Source organism: Ovis aries, chromosome 1 (assembly GCF_016772045.2).
Source record: "Ovis aries strain OAR_USU_Benz2616 breed Rambouillet chromosome 1, ARS-UI_Ramb_v3.0, whole genome shotgun sequence".
Taxonomy (NCBI): Eukaryota; Metazoa; Chordata; class Mammalia; order Artiodactyla; family Bovidae; genus Ovis; species Ovis aries.
Window position 1 is genome coordinate 85,296,755 of NC_056054.1, and position 27,559 is coordinate 85,324,313.

Here is a 27,559-nt window from a genome sequence, read left to right on the forward strand (position 1 = left end):
TGCTAACTAGTTTTCAGGGTCCCTGGCCAGCTGTCACTCACCATCACACACACACACACACACACACACACACACACACACACACACACACGCAAGCACGCCCTTCGCTGCTTTCAACAGCTTGTCTTCATCAGAAGAGGCACTGTATCCCTCTCCTTTGGCAGGAACTTAGACTGTTAGTTTCAAAGGCTTACTGTCAACCCTAGCATTAGTCTTTGTACCCAGAAACAAAAAGGTTAATAAACAGCATCTTTAATCCTCCTTACCTGTTTCTAGCCTTTGCACTAGAAAACCATGGCTGGGATGTGCAGAGGTCAAAATTAGCCTATTTTACTACGTCCATTTACCTGCTACTGAAAGCAGTACACGCTATTGCCTCTAATGAGAAAAAGTAACCCCCAATCACATTTTCACCTGGAACACATCTAGCCTGAAGCACACAAAGAATGGCCCAGTATGCATTCCAGAGAAGCCTGTCTTGCAAGGTTCCTTATTATGAGTACAGAAAAACAGGCATTCCCTTCTGCACAGGTGATTGTGGGACAGTAGCTGTAAGTCAGGATTTTGTATTGGTGGGAGCAGTCATAACAGCAGCAGCAGGGACAGCAGTACCAGCAGAATGGAAGTCGTGGTTGTGGTGCAAGCGGCAGCGGCAATGGAATCAGCTGAACAGCCAAGAAAGCCACGCCCTGTGAAGCAGGAAGTGAGAGCCACTATGACAGGGCTGCCCCAGAAGGCTGGCAGCCAAGGTGGGTGCTCAGTGGAAACAACGGTCGTAAATGAGGGAAAGTCTTGGGGCGACACAAGTTAGCATTGCCTTTAGAGGTGAGCCGTGGAAATCCATTAATCCCAGAGAATGGGAACACAGTTTAGTGTGGGTCTGATCGAAAAGATAACGCAGTATGCAAACAGAAACAAGGACGTCTAACTGCCAGCACCACCCCATAGAGCCAGCCCCCTGGGACGCAACCACAGAGCACTCCACACTTCACCCAAGCACGACTGAGAACTCCCCACGGAGCCCCCAGCTCTCCACTCGCTCCCTGGCATGGCCAAAGCAGGACTGAGTAGCTGGGGATGGCACAGGGAAGGAAAGAGTGGAAGGGCGAGTGAGCCTACATCTCTCCCTCCTCACTCACTCTACCCTGGACTCTTGGCACTGGGTACTGTCATAATTGTGATTTACAGATGCGGCTACTGAGGCTCAGGGAGTGAAATAATTGGCTCTACGTCCCATGGTCAGTAAGTCGGAGAGCAGATTTCGCAGCCAGGTTGTGGCTCCAAAGACCATGCCTCTAAGAACTACGACCTTCTGTCTCCTACACAGCAGACTGTGTCCCAAGTCAGGGAACTGGGAGCCACGGTTCCAGCTCTCCAAGAGGAGACAGTCCTGTGAAGCAGAGAAACAAATGCACGAAAAGTGTACTGCAACCCTCGAGTAGTCAAGTCCAGAGACAAGCACTGGCTTAGTAAGAGCACAAGGGAAGTGCTCCATTCCACGAAGGGGGCAAGCTGAGATTCATTCCTCCAAGAAGTGGCTGAATTGAGTGTCAGGGAAGGAAAACAAAGTCATGAGAAGCGATATGGTTAGAAGCAAAGGCCTGGCCTCTTGGAGGAATGCATAAAAATCACAGGGCCTCCACAGCGAGTGCAAGCAAGAGAGCACTAGGGATGAATGAGACTGGGAAAGTCGGTCCAGACCAGATCCCAACTGGATCTTGGAACTCATTTCTCCAAAAGAACATGGCAATGCCTCATAATAATGCATATAACTCTACAGTGAGTAAAACTATATGTCCCAGATGTAGCATGAAGCACATCCACGAAGAATCTTAGTTAATACACAGCAAAGGGCTTCCCAGGTGGTACAGTGCTAAGGACCCACCTGCCAATGCAGGAGATGCAAGAAACTCAGGTTCAATCCCTGGGTCAGGAAGATCCCCTGGAGAAGGAAATGGTGAGCCACCCCAGTATTCTTGCCTAGGAAATTTCATGGGCAGAGGAACCTGGTCGGCTACAGTCCACAGGGTCACAAAGAGTCAGACAAGACTGAGCGTGCATACGTGCATATCGTCCTATGAGGAAAACACTGAATTCCATTCTATCCATAAGAAATTGAGACAAAGTCATGTAAGGTCCTGGTAGCTAACAAGTAACAGAACAAGATCCGAGCACCGTCAGGACTCTTCCCTGCCACACAGTGTGGCCCTTGTATTGCTTGTGGTGTGAGGCTCTACAGCAAGATGAGGACCTGACTACAGGCTTCTAGGCAGGAGAAAGAAATGGCAACCTACTCGTGTTCTTGCCTGGGAAATCCCATGGACAGAGGAGCCTGGTGGGCTACAGTCCACAGGGTTACAAGAGTTGGACACGACTTAGCAACTAAACCATCACCACCACATGCCCCTACAATTTAAACAGACTTGGGCCTGTCCCAAAGAAAGCCAAGGAGGACATTACCCCACAGGAGAGTATTATAGTCACTTCAACTTTTGGACTTCTTTTATCCTCCTCTGCCCCCAAAGTTTTAAGAAATCTAAGAGGAAGACTGAGTTGGGTTCTACACAGTGGATGATTCTGAAGATGGGTTTTGTACAGTGGGTGATTTCCAAAAATGCTTGTGTCTCCTACAAATCTCATTCATCTCAGTTTCTATAGTCTTGTATTGTCTCCCTTCAATTCTGCCCATGCTGGAAATTCTGTCACACTGTTCCCCAGAGTTCACATCCCCCTAACACACATCCCAGACATCACACTTTTATATCTGCCACTGCACTGCACCAGTATTCAATATAAACTAAAATTTTTTAAAAAACAAAAACATACCTATTCTTAGGGAAAACTGTAAAAAAATGAGAATTCTTAAAATACAACAAAAATGTACCTGAAAGCATTATATTAATAAAAGTACTACCAGTTATATTTTTTCAAAAGCAAGAAAATAAGCTCAAGTTACCTTCCTTAAATATAACCTATTAAGTTAAAAAAGAAACAGATGGCATATTTGTGATTTTTTTTTCCCCCTTGGCTGTGACTAGGGATTGAACTTGGGCCATGGCAATGAAACTGCCAAATCCTAACCACTAGACCACCAGGGAACTCCTGTTAGTGCTTTTTCCTGCGTAAGAAAACCTTCCCTGCAGGAGCACCCACAATGCAAGGCTCTGGACCAAACCCATTGGTAGATGTCAGAGAAGCAGCCTGGGGTCCCACCCTTCAGTGTGGGGTGCTACTAGCCCAGCCCGTGAGCAATAGTCACAGTGCCTGCCAGGTAACATAGTTCAGGAAAGCTGTGGGAAGCTGATTTCTAACTGATCACTTCAATCACGGGCTGAGTTTAGTACAGCTGACCCTTGAAAAACACAGGTTTGAAGTGCATCGGTCCGCTTTCACAGGGATTTTCTTTTCTTAATCGTAAAAACTACCCTAGTGCATCATAAATGGCTGGTTGAACCTGAGGGTGGGGAGGAACCCCAGACACAGAGGAATACCCGAGGATAACAAGGAAACTCCCATAAGGAGGAACCTTGGATAAACAGAGCTGACTAGAAGTCACATGTGTATTTTGACTGCAGGGAGGGTCAGCGTCCCAATCCCTGAATTGTTCAACAGCCAACTGAACATTGTTTTGACTATTCTGACCTACCAAGTGAAAGTTGTTAAAACAGAAATATCAAGTACAGTTTTACAAATTTAGTTTGAAAAAGCCTGAACTCACATTTTGTTCTTCCAATGCCACAGTGCTGTTGTTCAGTCCCTAAGTTGTGTCCAACTCTTTGCAACCCAATGGATTGCAGCACACCGGGCTTCCCTGTTCATCACTATCTCCTAGAGTTTGCTCAAACTCTTGTCCAGTGAGTCAGTGATGCCATTCAACCATCTCATTCTCTGTTGCTTCCTTCTCCTCCTGCCCTCAATCTTTCCCTGCATTAGGGTCTTTTCCAATGAGTCCGCTCTTCATAACAGGCAGCCAAAATATTGAAACTTCAGCATCAGTCCTTCCACTGATTATTCAGTGTTTCCTTTAGGATTGACTCCTTTGCAGTCAATCTGTTTGATCTCCTTGCAGTCCAAGGGACTCTCAAGAGTCTTCTCCAGCACTACAATTTGAAAGGATCAATTCTTCAGCACTCTGCCTTTTTTACAGTCCAACTCTCACAATCATATATGACTACTGGAAAAATCATAGCTTTGACTAGATGGACCTTTGTTGGCAAACTAATGTCTTTGTTTCTAGGTTTGTCAGAGCTTTCCTTCCAAGAAGCAATCATCTTCTAATTTCACAGCTGCAGTCACCATCCACAGCGATTCTGGAGCCCAAGAAAAAAAAAAATCTGTCACTGCTTCTACTTTTTCCCCTTCTATTTGCCATGAAGTGATGGGACTGCATGCCATTATCTTAGTTTTTTGAGTGTTGAATATTAAGCCAGGTTTTTCACTTTCCTCTTTCACCCTCATCAAGAGGCTCTTTAGTTCCTCTTTGCTTTCTGCCAATATAGTGGTATCATCTGCATATCTCCCAGGAATCTTGACTCCAGCTTGTGACTCACCACCACAAAAAAATGCCTCCCAAATCCCCATATTTGAATATCCAAACTATATCTGTCATTTTGCCTTTCACACAGAAAATTATTTTTAATATTTTACCAGGCTCAAGTCTCAATTTTCATTTCAAAACTCTTGCTGTTTACATGAAGCTGGGGGCACAAGATACTCCAAGGCACACACCACCCATAGCTTAGATACTCAGCTTTCTGATGTCTCATGATCCCCACTTTTCTTGCCCTCCTTATCAGAATGATAAACGTTTTAATTTTTCCAGCACATTTTTAATTTTTTTCAGTTCATTTTCTACTGTGTCATTTCTCTGTGTTAACAACAAAGTGGGAAAGCCATACTGTTAAATTTGAAACAATTACTAATTTTATAAAATACCAGATTATCTGGGCTCTAGTCAGTCTGTTAACTTCAAAATTTTCGGAGGCTTTTTTTGGTAAAATATCTTTATGAATATATTTAAGAGCTGTGCTAATTTCTATACATAAAGTACATATAATTTCTGTATATAAAATATAATGACTAATGGCCACTTTATAATTTTTTGTGTTATTCACTCAATCATGTCTGACTCTGCAGCCCCATGGACTTTAGCCCACTAGGTTCCTCGGTCCATGGAATTCTCCAGACAAGAATACTGGATTGGGTAGACATTCCCTTTTGCATGGGATCTTCTCAACCCAGAGACTGAACCAAGGTCTCCTGAATTACAGGCAGATTCTTTACTGTCTGAGCCACCAGTGGAGCCCATATAATCCTAGCAACATTATTATACCTACTGGCATAATTAAGTAACATGGAAAACACTGTTATTAACCATATAGTGTCACACTGACTTAACTGAAATTAGACATCTATAATGCAACCAAAAATGAAGGGTGACACATTTCCCCAAGTAATTTCAACTTCAGAAAAGAGGCATTTTCTCTAAAATTAACCCCCAAAATGTTTAAACTCCCATTCAGATCAGCAGCTTATTTAGCTCTAGACTGCTGCAGTCCATGGCGTCATGAAGAGTCGGACACAACTGAGCTACTTCCCTTTCCCTTTTCACTTTCATGCATTGGAGAGGGAAATGGCAACCCACTCCAGTGTTCTTGCCTGGAGAATCCCAGGGACGGGGAGCCTGGTGGGCTGACATCTATGGGATCGCAGAGTCGGACACGACTGAAGTGACTTAGCAGCAGTAGCAAGCAACCTACTCCCCTTCCTCCTTCCCTCACTCCAGAGGATAACAGCACTTTCATTTTTCTGAGTGTCTTTCAGCAGACTTCTTCTGCACACTGAACAGCTTGGAATAAATCTGAATAACTGAATAACCTTGAAACAAAATTATTCTCATATAGATCACTGGGTTGTTTTGGTTTTTTGCCTAATTACATTTTATTTTCTGCCCACATTTCTAACCTCTCTAATTGTTCTTCTATATACACCCACACCTCTTCCAATTTAGCATCATCCCCAAATTCTCTGTGTCACTTTTGATTTTATTACCCGACAGAGAGACATCTTTATGCTCCAGATTTTGGCTCTTCCCATGATTTCACAAGAATTTTTATTAAAATAAAGTTATAGTTTTTTCAAAGTTAAATAAGAATACCTAGGCTCTGCACTAAAATCATGATATTATCAAGAACTGAATTACAGGTCAGATCAAATCTGACCTATATATGTTATCTGTATGTTTACACACACGCAGGCACATTTGTGATTTTTTTTCAATCAATAGCACTGCTTCAATATAGTATTTCATTCTGGAAGTATTAACCAAGCAGAAATACATCCTAATTAGGTGCAGAAAATGTTCCTTGGTCTTTTCTTTTTTCCACCTTTTTTTTAGCCTCCCAGTAAACTCTGTTATCTCTAAATTCAAGAGATTTGTGCTTTGTTTAGAAAACCTGTCACAACCAATCACCGGCTCTTCTCACCACATCTTTCTTGAACTCCATATCAAATTAACAGTGTTTTATTACCAGGGCCAATACAAAAATCTAAAAGGAAAAAAAACTAATGGATGTGTTAATCCAGTTGTTAATTCCCACAGCTGGATACCTTTAGCATTCTTTGAGTCAAATCTCCCAGTGAACTTAACTTCTGCAAACTCAAATCTGCCCCCAACTTAGCCTTTTTTCTACCAAAGATTTAAAAATACTTTTAGGTCACACAATTTAAACAGACTGTACTACATCATTCTAGAATTGTCTTCTCTAAGTAAATGTTCATAGGTTGTTTCTTCAGCAGTAGTTATCCACTGCCACCCGAATCCTATAAGGAAGTTGTGGACTGGGTGTTTTGTTTTGTGTTTTTAATATAACATCAATTGAAATGCTATTGTATGATTTTTGAACAGTTATTTGTAAATGTAGTTCCCCCTACCTAAAATGGCACTTTCATAAAAGACTACTGTCTTGATTTACCATGGATGATCTTTAAGCCCTACCGTCCTGCTTTAATTATTGCTCATGTTCCTGTCATTTAAAAAAAGTTGTCTGTACCAAATTACATCATCATTTTTCTTCCTCTTCCTAGAACATCCCTCACTCTTTACAATACCACACTCATGTGTTAAGGCTTCCCTGGCAACTCCAGGTAGAGCTGGTCATTCTCTCCTTTTGTTACATCACTTTAATCATGTATCTTTCATAAAATGTACCATATTGTATAGTAAGAAGACGTTTTTATTCCTTATTATTTCCCATAGACTAACACAATACACACACATGCACACATATATACGTATACAGGAATGCACATTCACTCATACACACAATACACACTGTGTACAAAGGGTGATAATACTGGACACCAAAAGGAATAAGAACTAGGAACAAAAGACCTGGGTGTAAATCCTGGCCCTGTCATCAAGAATCATGTGATTGTGTGGACTTCACATATTTATCATTATTAAGCAATCACTTAACCCATGTGAGTCTTGGTTTCTCAATTTATAAAACAGAGATAATCTATGAGAAATCCAAGTTCATTAATTCATTTCATCTATGAAGCACCAACTGAGTGCCCATTAAGTGCAAGGCATCATCAAGGACAGGCTGATGCCAAAGACACAAGGCTGATATAAGGATAGATGCTAAAATAGAAGAGAATATAGACAAGCCCCTTCTCCCAGGGAGTTCATAGTCCAGGAATTAGCACTTAACCCTAAGGAATTATAGAAATATAAGCATCATTACTATTCTCTTCACCTTCCTGTAAACTCTATCTACACATACATACAGAATGAAATAAAGGCACTGAATATGGATTCATTAAAAATTATAAGGATCCCATGAGATTCTTTTCTGAGTGATTATTTTTTCCTTGAATTTCTGCAAATTAAGTATTAGGCTTTTCATCTTATACTCAAGCTCTTGAGTATACAGAAGACAATCTTTTCTTGGCCTAGTCTTTCCCCATTTTGTTTTTGCAGATTTATTAACATAACATATAATTGACATAACTTATTTAACATGTACAATGTGTGTCAATTTTAAACACTTTACATATTGCAAAATGATTACCACCACCCTAGAGTTAGCTATCACCTCCATCATGTCACATAATTACCATTCCTTTTTTTGTCTTATACCCACTTTAACAGTCACCATTAGTATTTCAAGGTTAGTTTTACTTATCTCTTTCCCAGGTACCTGCTTGCATGAGGTTTAGGATTAGGCTAAATGCCATCTGGCCTCCAGTCTACGGCTAATAAAAAGGATCTTCCAGATGATTCTGGATGGAAACTAGGATAGTTCAACCAAAACCAGGAAGTGCAAAATTTTTTTAATGTATTTATAGGAAAAAATAAAAACCTTGGTCAAGTTGCTAAAAGCTCTAGCATCACCTTGCGAATAATACTTATGAGTCAGATGTTCATACTGTCAGTCATCCTATCACTGAACATTTTCATTTTTAGCACTATAATTTATTTTAGAACTTACTCCATCTGCAAGATTTACAAAAATTTTAAATAATTTTTCTATTAATATTTTACTAGACTAAATTTTAAGTGTTTGCTTTTTAAAATTTGATTTTTATATGTCTAGAAAAACACTTTTCCCAGGAGTACTCATCTCCAACTTTATAATAAAAATCAAAGGATAAAAGTGTTTGCTTAACAGTAATCTCTTTCTGCAGAACCCATGTGTTCTTCTGAGCAAGGTTATCTGGAACATCTTTATTAAAAACATCAAATGCCAAATATGGCATTCTTCTCATTCACCATATTCACCTTTTTCCCTAAGTAGTTGTCGGTCTTCATTATATCCCCCACAAGATCACAAGATGACAAAGTTCCCTCATGAGGTAAATGTCAAGACTGCCTCCTGCAAGAACAGCACATCACGATTTACCAAGAACACGCATCAGTTCCTGCACAGCAAGTCTCCAGCCCCAGGAAGGGAAGGAGCAGCAAAGCCAGTCAACACACAGGTGGAACTGCTGCTGACTCAGTCCTTCAACAGCGCTCACGTGAGAGCCAAACCATTTTCCGTAACTGATCAGATATGGACATTCCTTAACATTTTAGGCAGAAATAGTCACTAGAGCCGACACTCCAAATAATAGTATATTAAACGTTTGTTCCTCTAAAGAAAATTTGACCCAGAGATAATTCTGAAGAAAAATCCCATTCAGTAGATCCTACTGCAGGGTGAATTTGAAAATTATAAAAATGTAATGTGTAGAAATTAAAGGAAAAAAAAAAAACTAGGAGGAGAAAAAAACAAATTTAATCTGGCACCAATTTATTAAGCAAAATGTCCTTTTATGATAGTTTTTTTTTTTTTTCCTGGCAGCAGAAAATTTCAGTATAAGTTCTCAGACATCCTAACTAATACAGGCTTAAATCTCATTATAAGCAAATTGATACAAATCTCATCACATAAGAAATTTTATTATAATGAAATTAAGTGTTTAAAATAACAAAGGGATTCCTAGAGCTTGTTAGGCAGCCCACAAGAAAAGGGGAAGGGGAAAAAGAAAAAGACAAGGGAGGGAGGAGATGGGGAAATCTGGTTGCATTATTATTTATATAAATGCTTCCCTATTAACTGTACATTTTTTAAATGACGGATGTCAAATACTACATGGTTTTACCAGCAAACTACATAATAGTGATGATAGACATCTTTAATTTCAAACAATTCACTCATAATTTAACACAGTTATCCAATGGACCTTCTCAAAAATCTTCTCTCAATGTAAGATAACTCATATTCCTGGTGTTCTAGTTGCCTGAAGCTGCCCAGTCCACTACACAAGACAGTTATATTTGTTCCAGTACAGAAGATGTTTCATTTAAATTATTCTAATTTATTTACCATTAATTCAAGTGCCTTTCCCCCTCCATAGCCCAAACCTCCCATAAAGTTACCACCAACCCAAATGCCTAGGGGTGGGGGTGGGGTGGGGGTGGAATCAAGAGGAAGGGACTGAGATGACCCAGTCAGTTTGAAACATGTAGAAAAAAAAGAGCTATGGAGAGGCAGGGGAAGCAGGTACTTGAACACAGGTCCAGAGTGACTGTAAGAACTTAAGGATTCAAGATTTTAGAGACTTAGACCCTTCAGTTTTACCCTCAGGATGCAAGCTGGGAGCTAAAGCCAATCTGATTTCCTCAAAAGCAAAGACGACCACAGCTAACATCTGCTTTCTACCTATACTATACCTATAAAGGTATTTCGTTCACATGGCTTATCGTCTATCATTGTAAAAATAACACAGGAATAATATGAGTAGAACTAACATTTACACAGGTCTATGTGCCAGGCACTATTCTAAGCATCAGTGTGTGTACACACACACACACATATATACACTCATTCAATCCTCCCATCAATCCTTTGGGTTAACTACCTCCATTTTACAGATGAAGAAACAGAGGCAGATAAAGGTTAAACTCTTGTCCAAGGTTGACACACAGACAATAAGTAGAGAGCAAGGTTTCAAACTTAGGCACCATGGCTTCAAAATCACTACTCGTAACTACCACATTATCCTAACAGCACAGGAAAGAAAGCTTCAGGTGCTTGCCTACTTCACTGACTACTATATACTTCTAAAAGATCATAAAAGAGTAACATTATTTACATTTTATTAAATAGTTATCTCATTGATTATGTGTCCCATTTGCTCAAAAATGAATTACTTAAGACTTTTGCACAACTGTTAAATTTTATATCTGATAAATATGAATCACATGGAAATATACAAACTATTATCATAGTGCATATGAAGCTCACAGCAATTTACCCACAAAGTGATGCAGCAGAGAAGTGCTATTGCATACACAGATGTGTACTGAGGTGACATTGGAAATGCCATGCATTTGCTCCAGTGGGGATCCAGCTCACCTGGGACTCCAGACAGGAAGTGGGTCTCCCTGCTAGAGCAGGGGCCTCACACTCCCCCATGGCCACAGCACACCCAAGACTCTGACTCCACCTGGACAGCACAGGCACACAATGTTCAGGTCAGAGAGCCAGAGAACTGCAAACTCACACAGCCATTTCCACAAACTCTTAGAAGGCAACCTGCATTTGGCAGAATGTACCGGATATAAATCAAGTATTAAAAAGAAATCAATCGCTAAAGCTCTCCCTCCACTTAGAGACTTAGACTTCATTTGAAGAGGTCCTTAAGAACTGGCCTTTGGAAAAAGACAAGCATGCAGAGCGCCCCCATCCCTTTCTCCACCCAAAAACTATGCTTCTTCCAATATCATCAAGATTACCACTGTCTTCACTCATCAAATTAACTGCACAGCAGCCCGTATTACCAATTTTATGTCTGATACACTGGATATAGTCTATTTAGTGTACTGCACTGCTTTTATTGTTCAGTGTTAGTCAATGAAAAAAACGTTTATAAATGTTAAGCTATCTATCTGCTCACAAATTTGTTCCCACATAATCTTTATCTACTATAAAGTCCTTTAGTTCCTTAAAGTATAAAATCTCCTACCACAGAGAAACCTGTGAACCCCAGCCTAACATTCTAGAATGGAGGAGGAGGTACTGGGGGCATGAGCTTCCATTTGGTGTCTATAATCTTATCTTTAAAAAGGCTGGTATTCAGTTATTAGTCAGGGATACAACCTCTAAAAAACTGTGTTTATAAGAATGTCAGATTCTGTGTATAACATCTTTCCAGATCTATTGTATAACCCACTGTTTGTATTAAGTATTAGACAGGGACTCTGACGCATTTGCAATGTAGTCGATCATTTAGGCCATACCAGATGAAAGAATGTCTTTTTCAAGTTTGACCCTTAACACTGATCAGATCCTCAAAAGGCCCCTCCCCAGAAATAGACAGGAAGAGAGATTCACTCTGTTCAAGTGCTTGGCACTCAACAAATATAGAGGGAGAAAAACAGCCTGACCCAAAGAAATCTAAAACCTGTAGTAAAGTTTAAGCCAGTACACAAAGGGCCATAACACAAGGGACAGGAAGCAGCTGTGACAACTGCCCCCAAGTGCTAAAGACCCAAAGCCAGAAGTACTGAGAGCTCTCATAGCAGGGGCTGGGGCTGTTTTTGCATCTCTGTTGCCTAGAGAGACACAGTGATAAATATATGTTTAATGCGCTAAATTAATAAATCCCTTTGAATATTTCACCAACAACATAAGGAAATGGGGCGGTGTCTTAAAAGATCAGATTTTCTTTGCAAGGGAAGCCCTACGAACTGGAAAAGCAGAGAAAGCGTGAAGGCAAAGCAGAGACACGAGAAGGAGAGGCGAATGTGAGAAGAAAGAGGGAGGGGGTAGCAGCAATGTGGACAACGGATGGCAGGAGGCCTATGGAAAGCTGAGAAAGCCGAGGAAAGGGAGGAGGTGCGGCAGGAAGGGGCTGCCGGCACGCTGATGCAGATCCCACAGCCCCAGCTAAGTCTGGAGGCCTTCATGCTACGGGACAGCGAGTCACATCATTTGACCTCGTGTCCCACATCATGTGCACACATCCTGCCTATTGCACAACAGCTCAGTAAGTGCAAATCATGGTGGTTCCTCAGAACTGCTTATCTAAGCTCTCCTGGTGGTACTTCTAGCGTTCAGAATTACACACTTCCCACACTGATGCTGTGAGAATCAGTCCTCTCTATTATGAAATGAAGGTGACAGAAAACACTTTTGATAATTATACTACAGCCCTTCCTTGTAGAACTGTCCCCAAGCATGTTCCCACACTGGTCAATAAAATCCGAAGTCTCAGAATCATTATTTTTTCTAAAATACCACATTTTAGATTTTTTTCACTAAAAAGAAAAAAAGTTAAAAATATGAGTAGATAAACCCTTACCTAACTTGGAATCTATTAAGTATTATGTGGGGTTTTTTAAAATTTTTATTTATTTTTATTCTTGGCTGTGTTGTGTCTTTGTTTCTGAATGGGCTCTTCTCCAGCTGCGGGGAGCAGAGGCTACTCTCCAGGGGCAGTGCACAGGTTACTAACTGCAGAGCCTTCTCTTGTTGCGAGGCATGGGCGCCCGGGCGCGTGGGCTCCGGACTTGCGACTCCCCGGCTCCACGGCACAGGCTCAGCAGTTGCGGTGCACGGGCTTACTGCTCCGTGTTGTGTGGGATCTTCCTGGACCAGGGATCAATCCTGTGTCTCTCCCCTGCATTGGCAGGCAGACTCTACCACTGAGCCACCAGGAAAGATCTCAAGTGATTTTTAGATAAAAGAGATTTCATTACCCTTATGAATAAAAATGTCAGCACACTTTGAGAAAAAACTGATAAAATCGCTGATATTAAGTTAAAAAAGCAAAAAAGCAGATAAAACTCAATACCTGTAGAATGACCTCATTTTGTAAAATATGTGTGGGAGGGTGTGAGCATGTGAACACATATATACGTAACACGTGTATATATACATACATGTATACTTGTATCAATAAATTTGATAATGGCTATCTCTGGGCAGTGAGATTTCAACTTATCTCCACCTTCCTCATAAATATAAATAACTTTTATAAGCAGATGCATTCTTCATCTATAAGTTTGAAAAATAAAGCTGATTTAACTTTGGAAAAATAAATATGAGAAAAAAATAACATGAGAAAATAATATTTATCATCAAGTCCTTGAAGAAATAATGAGTTTCTACCATCACCAGTGACCTTCTGAGTAAACTATGGTTCTCCCCCACCAACCCCATACATAAGCCTGGTAGACAGGGATCTCTTTATATGTACATTTAATACATCAGTTTACACTAATAATGTAAAGATGGTTTTTCCTTAAAAAAAAAAAGATTCCAACTTCTAGGGTCCCTACAGGGCAATAGGAAATCGTCAGTTGATTCCTGGCTTATTATGTTTTATTATACTTAGCAACTTAGATTGTTTTTACACAAACACCTACAGAATACACCTCAGAAAATACATCTTCCATAAACTAACTAAATGTGCATACATTAGATTATATATGAATATAAATAACCGAATGTTACATTTGGACATGTCCTATCACTTCATGGGAAATAGATGGGGAAACAGTGGAAACAGTGTCAGACTTTATTTTGGGGGGCTCCAAAATCACTGCAGATGGTGACTGCAGCCATGAAATTAAAAGATGCTTACTCCTTGGAAGAAAAGTTATGATCAACCTAGATAGCATATTCAAAAGCAGAGATATTACTTTGCCAACTAAGGTCCATCTAGTCAAGGCTATGGTTTTTCCAGTAGTCATGTATGGATGTGAGAGTTTGACTGTGAAGAAGGCTGAGTGCCGAAGAATTGACGCTTTTGAACTGCGGTGTTGGAGAAGACTCTTGAGAGTCCCTTGAGATCCAACCAGTCCATTCTGAAGGAGATCAGCCCTGGAATTTCTTTGGAAGGAGATGCTGAAGCTGAAACTCCAGTACTTTGGCCACCTCATGTGAAGAGTTGATTCTGATGCTGGGAGGGATTGGGGGCAGGAGGAGAAGGGGACGACAGAGGATGACATGGCTGGATGGCATCACTGACTCAATGGACATGAGTCTGAGTGAACTCCGGGAGTTGGTGATGGACAGGGAGGCCTGGCGTGCTGCGATTCATGGGGTCGCAAAGAGTTGGACACAACTGAGCAACTGAACTGAACTGAACTATAATAAAGAAACACGCACAAAACACCTTTTAAGTTGTTCTACACAGTGTAGATCAATTTAAAAACCATCCTTAGTAATGGGAAGATTCTTCATCCTAACAGAAAATTAGTATATCAACATTCCAATCCAAGAAAGGACTACACTCAGACCATGTGTCAAATGCCCTCTGAGTACTGAGGATACAGAGATGAATGAGCTGCAAGGCCTACCCTCAAGAAGCTTATTATCCATCAGGGAAAAAAATACACCAACAAATACAAGTTCACTAAGACAGTTCAAGTAATATGATGAAGATGATGGAAGGATGTACATGGTTCTCCAAGGGCACAGGGAATACAACAGTTATTCCATCTAGACCGGTGGGGTTGGGAAAGTTTCCTAGGGAACTTTTTTCAATCCAATTATTATTTCTAACAAATGAATTACAAAGACATCTATTTCTTTCACTATGGACGCAGAAAGACAGAGTGTCAAGAGCATAGTCACAGAGATAAATTAAGACAAAGAACCTAGAGGTGAGCTGATAGAGGTAAGCAGCCATCCAGTCACATCAAACACTGCGTATCATTTTCTAGCACTTAAGTTTTGTGAAAGTCCTGAGTAAGGCATAGTTCCCTCCTCGAGAACTGCACAGCCCACTGGAAGAGAGACACAGGGACAAATCATTACAACACAATTTGCTGATGGCTGTAAGAGTGGTGTGTCTCAGCCATGGGAACAGTTAACAGTTGATAACACAACTACACGGTGAGCGTTCAGGGAAGGTTGAAGAAACAAGGAGCCATGTGTGGGCTCGGAGGACAGGAGAGGTCACTAGATGGACTTTCTGAGGCAGTAGGATGTACCTGGGCTCAACAAGATCCTTTGTGTTGTTACTTCATCATCCTTGCTGCTGCTGCTGCTGCTGCTGCTGCTGCTGCTAAGCCGCTTCAGTCGTGTCCAACTCTGTGCAACCACAGAGAAGGCAGCCCACCAGGCTCCCCCATCCCTGGGATTCTCCAGGCAAGAACACTGGAGTGGGTTGCCATTTCCTTCTCCAATTCATCATCCTTAGCTCATTCTACAAAACACATATTGTTCCCATTTTCTAGCTAAGGTACATGTGGTTAAACAGGTGAAATAACTTGTCCAAAGCCAAACTAAAAACAACAGGTGAGGCCGGGTTATAAAAGCAGAGCGAAAGTTTCACTTGGCTCCTCTGGCTTTTCCCAGACAGCTAAGCACAAAACATAAGGCTTACTTTGATCCGTATCCTGACTGGTTTCAACCTGATTTCTTCAGGAGTCTCCTTTAGGTCTTTCAACAGTTCAGTCTCCATAAAATTTCTATTTCTTCTACAGATTCATACATTTTCAGCATGCTTATTATGTATCAGCAGGCATTTGTGGCTCACTAAAATTATCCCTACTTCCTCTACTTTTCGAGAAACTTCAACCTGCTCTGGACACACTAGAAAGTAAAACTCAACTCTTGATATTTCCAGTAATTGCAACAAACATTTATCTATGGATAGACATCCATTTGTTACACAATATGTAAGCTGAGGTACTTAGGCAACCCACTAAAAAGAACAGGGTATATGAAGTGAAAATATGATACAGTGTAGTCACAAAGTAACACTAGCTACAATTTATGGAAGAGATAAAAGTTACCCAAACTCGCCCACCGTTGCATGCAAATTTAGTATCTTCCCTACATTCTTCTGGAAAAAATGTCTTTGTTAATGGTTGAAAGTCATCAGTGCAGTATCTGAAAGTTGGTTTTAGGTCATCACCATTAATAGACAGAGGTGAGAAGTTTTCTTTTCCACACAGTGAAATGTCACAGCTTACAAAGCCCTCACATTGAGGGAGCCACACTATATCAGACCCACATCCAATCTGTTGTCAAGACAAGTCTCTAAACTGTGAGAAGCATAAAAGTTGATGAGTACAGTCTTGTTACAGAAAGACCAGTGCCTCTAAACCACAAAGACTGCTAACAGATGCAGTGTGATTGACACCATTTTTCTAAATGACCCTATAAATGATCTGCTGTAACAGCTATGTTCACCATGACATAAAGAAGAGATGGCTCAGTTAACAGAGGTTACAATATCACAGTTGGGATAGGACTTTGTGGCCTCTGTGAACTTATCAGTTTTATATCTCACACGCAGCTATTTATGATGGTGGTGTGTGATTAAAACTCCCAGGAAAATAGTCCAGAAGTTCTCCATTCATTCAGTCTTATGTTATTAATAAATTTTTCCTGTCTTGTGTTTTATGTAAAAACAATTTCTATAAAGCCATCCACTTTATAGCAGAGACTCGGTAATAACTGTCACCTACTTACACATAAAATCAACCAATTTCCAATAAAATTAGTAATGCTGTACTTAGTAAAGATTACAAGTCTATAAATACATATAAGTCAGACCATCAGAGGAAAATACAGCTATAAAAACTGATGATATGATAGAGAAACATCATTTATATTGCTGGGCACCGAGGCAATGTATCTGACAATTTACCTAGGTAAAATAATTTACCGAGGGCAAGTAATTTACTGAGAGCAAGTAATTTACTGAGAGCAAGTAATATCCAGTCTTTCTCTCATGATCTATTAACTGTAAGATTATTAAAATAATCTATGGTTCTCAAGATATTTTAAACTTTAAGAAATCACAGGAATACTCCACGTCTGTTAGACACTGCCTGAACTACTGTCTCAAATTAGTATGCAGTTTCATTAGATCACACTGCATTCCTTTCAATGATACATCTTTTCAGCAGTCACTGCAATTAAAAAAAAATAATACAGTTGCCCCTTGAACTGGAGAAGGAAATGGCAACCCACTCACTCCAGTATTCTTGCCTGGAGAATCCCAGGGACGGAGGAGCCTGGTGGGCAGCTGTCTATGGGGTCGCATAGAGTTGGACACAACTGAAGCAACTTAGCAGCAGCAGTCCCTTGAACAAAGTGAGGGTTAGGGGCCCGCCCCTCAGTGCAGCGCAAGTCAGATTATCACTTTACAGTCAGCCCTCTGTGTCCACGGTTCCGTACCCATGGACTCAACCAACCACGGACTGTGTAGTACTATAGCACATATTTGGTGAAAAAAGATCTGCACACAAGTGGTCTCACACAGTTCAAGCCTGTGTTATTCAAAGGGCAACTGTGCAGCACATCAATCAGTGTGGAACAGGAAATAAGGATATGGGGATGCGTAACTTTATTCTAAGATCTGAGAAACTGTGGGGCCAGCAGGCATATATATCTCATTAGCAAGCAGTTGTGAGTATACAAGAAATAAAAATAAAATTTATTTTTCCTTTTCATGTATGTGTATCCTTTTTTCCCCCAACAACTATTATGTTGTCTAGAGCTAACTACTTTAAAACAAAAATGCTAAGGTTGTTTTTTTTGTTGTTTTTGCTATTTTGACCCAGGGGTGAATCGGGGCTGGCGGTTGGGGGCGGGGGTTGGGGTGGAGGACGGGAATCATAGATACTTGGATGTGTTGCAAACTGAGTCTCAGAACCTCTGTTCCTCTGTTGTAGATGGATTCTTACCACCCAAGCCAAGGAACAGGAGGCCGTGAAGGCCTCTAGGGGTTTCACCTAGTTTTCTGAGCTAAGTGTCTGAAATGATTGATGGGGAATCCCCTGTCAGTTCAGCAATAAGGACTTTCACTACTGAGAGAGCAGGTTTGATCCCTGGTTAGGGTACTAAGATCCCACAAGCCACGCAGCGTGGCCCAAAAATAAATAAATTTTAAAAGTAAAGAATAAAATGATTGCTAAAAAGGTCACCTGTGATTGAATGTATGCCATCATTTTACATTATCAGTATAACAGATGGCAATTTAACTGTTGCCATACTTCCCACCCTTGCAAGGCTTTTGCTCATTGTCCATTCTGTGCCATTTGTCTAAACATGATGATTAACACAATGTATAATTTTTATTTTACATTCAAAAAGAATAAATTACATTCTTTTTGGTAACATCCTCCCTCCTGCCTTTTCAACAACTGTCAGGTATAGAAGTACTACCTAGATAACAATTACACAAAGGGGGAGATGAATTTGCTCTAGAGTATGCATTCAGTCTGTAGGTAGACTGTTAAGGCTGGCTTCTGTTTCCTACACATTTGAGAATAACCTCAGGTCCAACATGTTCAAACCGTCAAGAAAATATTTATGCAATTATGCTAAAAAAACGTATGAAATTATGCCATTATATATCACCTGCCATGAGATTATAAATCTTCTTATACAGAAGGCAGTAAGATGCCAATGAAGTTAAAATTAAGAAAAAAAAACCTTCACTAACACATTTATAGAATCTCCTGAAATGAGCCAACTTGTCTATGTATAGCCATGATCATGTTTACCCTACCAAATAAAAAACTTATTAACAACTTCCCAGCCCTAGATACTGATATTATTGTATCAAGAGATAAATCGCAATGGCTAACATGACTGCATTAGTAAACTCGTCTTAGGTTAAAAATGTAAAGGCAGAACCAAAATGAAATCATCTACTGGTGTGAAATAGTTTCACTGACAAGGCAAAGCTTGAGGTGATGGCCTTCCTTCTCAACAGAGTCAAGTAATACACAAAAAGGAAAGATAAATCAAAATTAAGGTGTGGAAATGTGCTGCTAAGGAAAAAAGGGAGGTAGCAGGATATTTGATCCAAAAAATATCTGAACAGTTGGCCTATAAGAAAAAGGAGCTCAGGTCTCTCAGAAGAATCTGCAGCTGGATCAAAGGTGTGATCAAAGTGGACCAAATCATGTTTGAAGTAATAAATGGAAAACGAAGTCTGAAAAACAAATGCCATCTTTGCCAGAGATGTGTATTCACTCCCTAATCAGTCCCAGTGTGATGGTCAGGGATGAGAGCAGGAAGGAATATGGGTTAATAGTGAGGGCTTGAGAGGCAGAAAGGTGCTGGTATGACCCCAACCACTGTTGCTCATAAGTTGTGGGATGCCAGGCAAATGACAGTCTCTCTCTCTAACGTCTAATGGAAATGATAACACCCGTCTCACAGAGTGGTGTGAAGAAGGCAATCACCTCATCACAGAGGCTAAAGCAGAGCCTGCATCTTTATGACCATGTCACAGCTTCAACTAGGAACTGACAGAACTGATTCCTCTCCTTTGTGGGCTTCCCAGGCGGCACCAGTGGTAAAGAACTCGCCTACCAGTGCAGGAGACATAAGGGACACGGGTTCAATCCCCGGGTAGGGAAGATTCCTCTACTTTAAGTTTGTTCAAAACCTCCCTATATCTACCAAATATTCCTATCTTAACTTTCCCCAGCTATCTCAAACTAAGCATAGCGAAAACAGAATTCATATTTCATGAGAAAACTTTGTGTTAAAGCAGAAAATTAACTTGCCTGATCCTCTCATTCTTATGATCTTAAAACACACTCTTTCAGGACTGCATTATCTAACCAAAGTCGTGCAGTAATAAACATCAATGTAGTTATTTGGGAGCCAAGAAAATTCACAATTAGAAATGTTGGTATTCACTCTCTATAATTAACTTCTATAAAATGCTTTCCTAAGTTCAGACTTCAAATGTAATTCATAGAAGGGAAAGTTACGATTATCATACCAATCAGATAAAGAATTCCACACTAAATGCGCCATGCCAGGCGTCCTTGTCCATCCCAGTCTCTCGGGGCAGAAAAAGAGCAAACCCGCACCTGCCTCCTGGCCCAGCATAAGGCAAGGCAGAGAGCACTCTCAAAGAACGCAGAGAGCACCATGATGAGTCACAGGCCACATGCCTAACTCCTTCATCAGCGCTGGTGTGCTTCATGTCGGATTACCTAAGCAGACATTCACACTAACTTTATGAGGAAGATAACATTTTCCCCATTTAACGGATAAGGGAACTAAAGCTCAGAGAATGTGGGAACCGACTCGAGATCATGTAGCACTCGGACACTGCTGAGATTTGAAACTCCAGAATCTGATTTTATTTGCAGTTTCATTTCTGCTGTTTCTTTGGTATAAAGTTATAGAATAGAATCTTCAACCTCAGAGCACTTTTCCATTTAATCTTGTTCTTAACCACCATACATATTCCCTACCTCTGCCCTTGAAATACTCAGAGGACCATCCTGTTAGGAGCCATGAACACAATGCCCGGGGCAAGTGAACTGATCAAGAGCCCATGGAAAATATGAGGCTGAAGGGTGAAAAAGAAGTAGTGCTTCAAAATGCTTGAAAGAAAACTTCTATATTGAAGTTACCTTAAATGTCACACATATCACAGAATCCAATGACAACTGCTCAAGTGAGCAGTCCAGAAAGTTTAGTTATATTTGGAAACAGTTTTTAAATTAAACTTTTCTTACTCTAAAAGAATACCCCAATATACATAACAGTTGTAGAGAATTATAGCCAATTGTAATTAAATGTGCTATTTATAGTCAAATAAATAATCAAACCCACAATTATGATGATGATCATTATTGTGAACATTTATTGAGCAATTACCATGTACAAGCACTATCCTCAGCACATCACATGAATTCTTTAATCCTCATAATTCCATGATAAAAGCTCAATTATACTCACTTAACAAATGAGGAAGTGAACCTGGAGAGATTAAATGGACTGCCCAAGATCACACAGCTATTAAGTGGTATCAATGGAATTTACATCCAGGTCTATCTAATTCCATAGCCTTACCAATACCCAATCTAAATCTTTCTATGCACAGTTAAGAAACAAGCAAAGATCAACATCCTCCCTGGGTCATAGGCTATTAAATCACTTACACGAAAATAAATAATAAAGCCCCCTCTTCTCAGGTGTTGAGGAAAGCAAGGACATACATTCTACTCGAAGATGAAAACTTTCATACTGTCCTTCAAATTGTTAGTCAATCCATACAAAATGTTATACAATATTTGTTTTTAAAGCAAAGAAGAACTAAAGAGCCTCTTGATGAAAGTGAAAGAGGAGAGTGAAAAATCTGGCTTAAAGCTCAACATTCAGAAAACAAAGATCATGGCATCTGGTCCCTTCACTTCATGGGAAATACATGAGGAAATACTGGAACCAGTAACAGACTTTATTTGGGGGGCTCCAAAATCACTGCAGATGGTGACTGCAGCCATGAAATTAAAAGACATTTGCTCCCTGGAAGAAAAGTTATGACCAACCTAGACAGCACATAAAAAAAGCAGAGACATTACTTTGCCAACAAAGGTCCCTCTAGTCAAAGCTATGGTTTTTCCAGAAGTCATGTATGGATGTGAGAGTTGGATTATAAAGAAAGCTGAGTGCCGAAGAACTGATGCTTTTGAACTGTGGTGTTGGAGAAAACTCTTCACAGTCCCTTGGACAGCAAGGAGAGCCAGCCAGTCCATCCTAAAGGAAATCAGTCCTGAATATTCATTGGAAGGACTGATGTTGAAACTCCAGTAACTTTGGCCACCTGATGCAAAGAACTGACACATTTGAAAATACCCTGATGCTCGGAAAAATTGAAGGCGGGAAGAGAAGGGAACGACAATGGATGAGATGGTTGGATGGCATCACCGACTCAATGGACATGAGTTTGAGTAAACGCTGGGAGTTGGTGATGGACAGGGAGGCCTAGGGTGCTGCAGTCCATGGGATTGCAAAGAGGTGGACGTGACTCAGCAACTCAACTGAACTGAAATGAAGCTACATGATTAGAAACCCCAGATTAGCACTATGGTAGTGGATCTCCCTGGTGGCTCAGATGGTAAAGCATCTGCCTGCAATGCAGGAGACCTGGGTTCAATCCCAATCCCTGCATCAGGAAGATCCCCTGGAGGAGGGAATAGTGACCCACTCCAGTATTCTTGCCTGGAGAATCCCAGGGACAGAGGAGTCTTGTGGGTCTTGTCCATGGGGTTGCAAAGACTTGAACATGACTGAGCGACTAACTTTCATAGTGGCAGCTGACAGCAAGGGAAAAGTAAGAACTACAGTAATTGAAGGTCACAGTACTGACCCTGATTCCAGAAAAAAGTCAAACTCAATTCAGTATATTATCTTTATATCACAATAAATTTAAATAAATTTAAATATATGCAATATTAAAAAGTATTTATCTCAAGTTAGAAAAGTTTTTAATTTTGGCTTTTGAAGGGCAGGCATGAAATTTCTCAGGCAGAATCTGACTACTTAACCCCAAGCAAATACAAGGTTACTCAATTGCTTATTGCCCTAAAAATAAAGCAGACTCTCTTCTTCTCCCAACTTCTACAACGAAGTGGCAGCACACAAAACTATAATTCATCATAATCAGTCAGAGTGAGGAGAAGGCAATGGCAGCCCACTCCAGTACTCTTGCCTGGAAAGTCCCATGGATGGAGAAGCCTGGTAGGCTGCAGTCCATGGGGTCGCTATCTATGAGGTCACACAGAGTCGGACACGACTTAAGTGACTTACCAGTAGCAGTCAGAGTGAAGGTTTTTAACAGATTTTTCTGATTATAAAAGGAATATGAGCCAAGTATATAAAAGTTCAAAAATACAAAGAAATGGAAATTAGAAAATAAAATTATCTATAATCCTACTAACATTAACATCTATATCTGTATATGGTATTTTTTAGTTTTATTGTTCTTATGAGCTATATATAAAACCTAAGTTTAATAGAAAATAACTTGCAGACAAAGAAATAAGGAGTTGAACACAAGGAGAAAATTGAAGATTACAGTGGATCAGCCAAGCAGAAATTTCTAATGGAATAAAAATGCTGTGCCTCGCAGGAACACCACTGCAGGACAAGAGACTCTGAAGGCTCTGTAACAAGGATACTGCACTCTCTGAAAACTGCTTCAACTAACTTAAAATCCTCAAAATGCTTAAGATAAATAAATAAAACCTATATCTAATAATTTAAAGGCTCATTTGGTTTCTTCACTATATTTAAAGGAAAAAATGTTCTGAGTCTCAGAACAATGGGGTTCCATAGAGATAGCTGCTGCACACTCTTATCAGCTCGGTGAAAATTAACTGTTAGCTGATTGGTCAAGTGAGTGTGAAAGGGTTCTGTTACAGTCAACCAACAGAGATGTAATACCAAGGAGGGAATAAAACAAAACCTATCAGCCTGAGTTTAAATCCTCTCTAACCCACAAATTTAGCAGACAACTGGACAGGTCCTTTGGATTCCTCTTTTCTTCAGTATATTGTCTGGAAGCAAATGCTACATATTTGCTGCAAATGACACTAGCTTAGACAAAAATGTAGTAAAACTTGAATGTTGCTAAGAGCTATCAAATGCCATTACAGAGTACTAAGATAAGACAGCCTCACTGGGACTAAACAATTTGGGAGTTTAGAAGTTGTTTTGCCCTGTTTTCCATTATTCTATGAAGAATGAAAGCTTGGTGAATCTGTGGAATATACTGAAAACATACCTAAAACTATCATGTTCTGAAAAGCAAATGTTTCACAAAAACCTGTTTTTTCCACGGAAATAACCACCTCAAGAACAGACTGATATTTTCAAAAGAGAATCAATCCATCAATTTAAATAAATAAATAAAACTGTTGATTTTTTTTGTTTTCTAATTCTCTTAAAACCTCAGGTTTTAGGGAATTATCTGGTAGTCCAGTGGTTAGGACTCCAAGCTTCCACTGCAGCAGGCACAGCTGGGCATGATTCCTGGTTGGGGGAAGAAGAACCCACAAGGCACAGCCAAAAGCAAAACAAAACACACACACACACACACACACACACACACACACAAACAAACAGTACAAAATAGCACCTCAGGCTTTAAAAATGCATAAGGATATACCACTAAGGGCAGATAGTGACTAATGTTTAATATCTGCATCACCGAAATTTTTCCCTAAACAATCCTATACCTAAAACTTGAGCTTTTCCCCTTATTTTCCAATAGGTCTTAGCAGTTGAAATCCCCAAAAGCACATGTTGACAGTGAACAGGACCTTGGGGCTCTGACCTGCTGGGACAAACTGTAGAGAAAAAGATCAAAATAGGTTCCCACTGAGGTTGTTACTGAACCAATCTTTCTAGTTGTAAAACCTCCACTGCCCTCCTCCTCGTCTCACATGATGAACAGTAACCACCACAGACCTTAGATCAAATTCTTATTTTGCTAAAATTTTATCTTCCCCAAATATCCACTAGCTCCTCCAGTCAGAGATCTGCATCCACACTGAGAAAGACACCATAAGGTCCCTCCCAAAGTACCAAGTCCATACGAGGCAACTGCAAACTTGATTGACCATCAGGTGCTGAGTTTCTTTAGCAAATTCCTTTGTGAAAAGGTTGTCTCAACTACTCAGCTCTACGTGAACTGAGAAATCTCAGCCACACTTCCACTTGGTAAAGTGGCATTATGCTTAGAATCAAGTCAACATGTATCTTTCTCATTTCTCTCCAGGGCTAAAATCAAGACTTTAGTCTCACGTTTGTCCACCTCTAAGCTAACCTATTACTGGGCTTCCCTGGTGGCTCAGAGTTTAAAGCATCTCCCTGCAATGTGGGAGACCTGGGTTCGATCCCTGGGTTGGGAAGACCCCTGGAGAAGGAAATGACAACCCACTCCAGTATTCTTGCCTGGTGAATCCCATGGATGGAGGAGCCTGGTGGGCTACAGTCCACGGGGTTGCAAAGAGTCAGACACGACTGAGCGACTTCAATTTCTTCTCCTATATGTTTGTTGTCGTTGTTCAGTCATGTCTAATTATTTGTAACTCCATGAACTACAGCACACTAGGCTTCACTATCTCCCAGAGTTTACTCAAAATCATGTCCATTGAGTCAGTGATGCCATCCAACCATCTCATTCTCTGTTGCCCCCTTCTCCTCTTGCCCTCAATCTTTCCCAGCATCAGGGTCTTTTCCAGTGAGTTGGCTCTTTGCATCACATGGCCAAAGTATTGGAGCTTTAGCAATGGTTAAAATCTATAAATGAACTATACCCCTCAAGAACATAGGACTTCCCACTAGTGGTAGACAATCTGCCTGCCAATGCAAGAGACATGGCTTCTATCACTGGGTCAGGAAGATCCCATGGAGTAGGAAACGGCAAGCCACTCCAGTATTCTTACCTGGAAAATTCCACAGACAGAGGAGCTTGGTGGGCTTCTGTCCATGGGGATACTGAGCACGCACAAGAACACAAACATAAGACTGCCTTTTCTTTGCACAGTCTATATATATTGTCTACAGAAATCCATGTCTATTTTTAATATTTTAAAATCCTAATCATTTTAAAAATGCTTTCGGCATCTGACTGTACAAACCCAAAGCAAAGGATATGTTTAAGATGAATTTCACAAGCTGTATGTCCCTAGAGAGATGTCAGAGGGCTGCGGATCAGCTTCAGAGTAAACTATCCAGTTTGATGGTCCTTTGCCATTTTCTTGTGCCCAGGTGTACAAAAAATCAAGAGTATAAAAGTGAAATTACACAGCCAACCACTCACAGAAAAAATTTTATTAACTAGAACAAAAAATGTTTTCCTAACCTATAGCAAAACTCAACTCATGAGCCAAAAAAGAGGAACTGCACTTGACCTTAAAAAGTACTCAAAGATTTCCAAGGCTAGATCTCAAAGATGATCACAGTTTATCATTCATGAAATACACGGGAGCACAAAAGGATCTCTCTTTCTCAAAATAATGACATATGAATTCTCTAGCCCAAAGCTGTCAACGTGCTAATCCAAAACCTATTCACAATAACCCTTAACCTACAGATGACACCACCTTTATGGCAGAAAGTGAAGAGGAACTAAAAACTTCTTGATGAAAGTGAAAGAGGAGAGTGAAAAAGTTGGCTTAAAGCTCAACATTCAGAAAATGAAGATCATGGCATCTGGCCCCATCACTTCATGGAAAATAGATGGGGAAACAGTAGAAACAGTGTCAGACTTTATTTTCTGGGCTCCAAAATCACTGCAGATGGTGACTGCAGCCATGAAATTAAAAAACACTTACTCCTTGGAAGGAAAGTTATGACTAACGTAGACAGCATATCCAAAAGCAGAGACATTACTTTGCTGACTAAGGTCCGTCTAGTCAAGGCTATGGTTTTTCCAGTGGTCATGTATGGATGTGAGAGTTGGACTGTGAAGAAGGCTGAGCGCCGAAGAATTGATGCTTTTGAACTGTTGTGTTGGAGAAGACTCTTGAGAGTCCCTTGGGCTGCAAGGAGATCCAACCAGTCCACTCTGAAGGAGATCAATCCTGGGTGTTCTTTGGGAGGAATGATGCTAAAGCTGAAACTCCAGTACTTTGGCCACCTCATGCGAAGAGTTGACTCATTGGAAAAGACTCTGATGCTGGGAGGGATTGGGGGCAGGAGGAGAAGGGGACGACAGAGGATGAGATGGCTGGATGGCATCACGGACTCCACGGATGTGAATCTGAGTGAACTCCGGGAGTTGGTGATGGACAGGGAGGCCTGGCGTGCTGCAATTCATGGGGTCGCAAAGGGTCAGACACGACTGAGTGACTGAGCTGAAGGAGAACAGAAACTGAAGGAAGCACTAACAAAGCCTTTATAACTGCTACAGCTTAATTTTTTTCCGCATAATTTTTAAGACTTCAGATTGTTTCATAAATAACTACAAATGGCATCCGGTACCATCACTTCATGGTGAATAGTTGGGGAAAAGCAGAAAGAGTGGCAGATTTTATATTCATGGGTTCCAAAATCACTGAGGACTGTGACCGCAGCCACAAAATTAAAAGATGCTTGTTATTAGGAAGAAAAGCTATGACCAACCTAGACAGCATATTAAAAAGCAGAGACATCACCTTGCCAACAAAGATCCATAAAGTCAAAGATATGGTTTTTCCAGTACTCATTTTAGATGTACCATAAAGAAGGCTGAGCATCAAAGAATTGATGTTTCTGAACTGTGGAGTTGGAGAAGACTC

At 40.5% G+C, this 27,559-nt stretch overlaps 1 protein-coding gene across 11 annotated transcripts in view; it reads right to left on the minus strand.

The window, feature by feature from the left end:
• The window catches only part of VAV3 (vav guanine nucleotide exchange factor 3), a 450,959-nt gene that overhangs the window by 370,845 nt on the left and 52,555 nt on the right, over positions 1-27,559 (minus strand). The window lies entirely within an intron of this gene.